Here is a 1,399-nt window from a genome sequence, read left to right as displayed (position 1 = left end):
CGAGATTGTGTCACTGCACTCCAGCCTGGGTGAGAGAGCAAGACTGTGTCTCAAAAAAATAAGTAAAATAAAATAAAATAAAATGAGGAAATTTAAACTACACAATTTAACAGTATAGGAACTATGCAGATATCATGTACTCTGATGTTGTGATGAGACAGACACTTCACCTCTATGGTAGTCTCCCCCAAAACATAACCTCATTGAAATCATGAGACAAACCCAAAGTGATAGTATTCTACAAAACACCTGACTAGTATTCTTCAAACTGTCAGGATCATGAAAAACAAGGAAAAACAGAAATATGTCACAGTGCAGAGGAAACTAAGGGAACATCATGACTAATTATGGAATCTTGAATTGGATCTTGGAACAGGAAAAGGCTATTAGTAGAAGAACAGAAAAAGGCTATTAGTAGAAAACAGACAAAATCCAAATAAAGACTGTAGTTTTGTCAATAATTTTGTACCAATGTTAGATGTTTATTTCTGCCAAACATACCAGGATTAAGCAAAATGTTAACATTAGGAGAAACTGGGTGTAGGGTCTACAGAAATTCTCCCATTGTCTTTGTAACTTTTAAAACTATTCAAAAATAAAAAGTTTTTTTAAAGCCTATCGAGGCCGCGCACGGTGGCTTACGCCTGTGATGCTAGCACTTTGGGAGGCCACACTGGGTGGATCACTTGAGGTCAGGAGTTCAAGACCAGCCTGACCAACATGGTGAAACCCCATCTCTACTGAAAATACAAAATTTAGCCGAGCATGGTGGCCCCACCTGTAGTCCCAGCTACTAGGGAGGCTGAGAATAGCTTGAACCCAGGAGGCAGAGGTTGCAGTGGGCCAAGATCGCTCCAGTGCACTCCAGCCTGGGTGACAGAGCAAGACTCTGTCTCAAAAAAACAAAAAAACCCTATCGAGAGTTTGATTGAAAATGTATTAACTGTATGGATTAATTTGAGGAATGTGGCATCTTTACAATATTAACTCTTCCCACTCAGGGACATATTTGTTTTGTCTTATATCCTACTATAAAGCAATAAGGTATTCATTATGTAAGTCATTTATGTAAGGGATGTTGTCCATTATATTTTCCATTTGTTTGCTGCTGGAGACATCTATACACATACGCACAGTTTTTTAAAGCAGGCCATCACTTGAGTTTTTCTGATATATGTAATATATTTGTAATTATAATTATTCTTTCAAACACTTATCATAGCCTAGCTAGAAAACCTAGAACAAATAAGGTATGACGTTTGTTTTATTAAGAGGTTTTAAGGCCGGGCGCGGTGGCTCACGCTTGTAATCCTAGCACTTTGGGAGGCCAAGGCGGGCGGATCACAAGGTCAGGAGATCGAGACCACGGTGAAACCCCGTCTCTACTAAAAATACAAAA

This window comes from Mandrillus leucophaeus, unplaced genomic scaffold (genome assembly GCF_000951045.1).
Source record: "Mandrillus leucophaeus isolate KB7577 unplaced genomic scaffold, Mleu.le_1.0 Scaffold433, whole genome shotgun sequence".
Taxonomy (NCBI): domain Eukaryota; kingdom Metazoa; phylum Chordata; class Mammalia; order Primates; family Cercopithecidae; genus Mandrillus; species Mandrillus leucophaeus.
The sequence above is the reverse complement of the archived record's forward strand: the minus strand, read 5'-3'. Positions refer to the sequence as shown.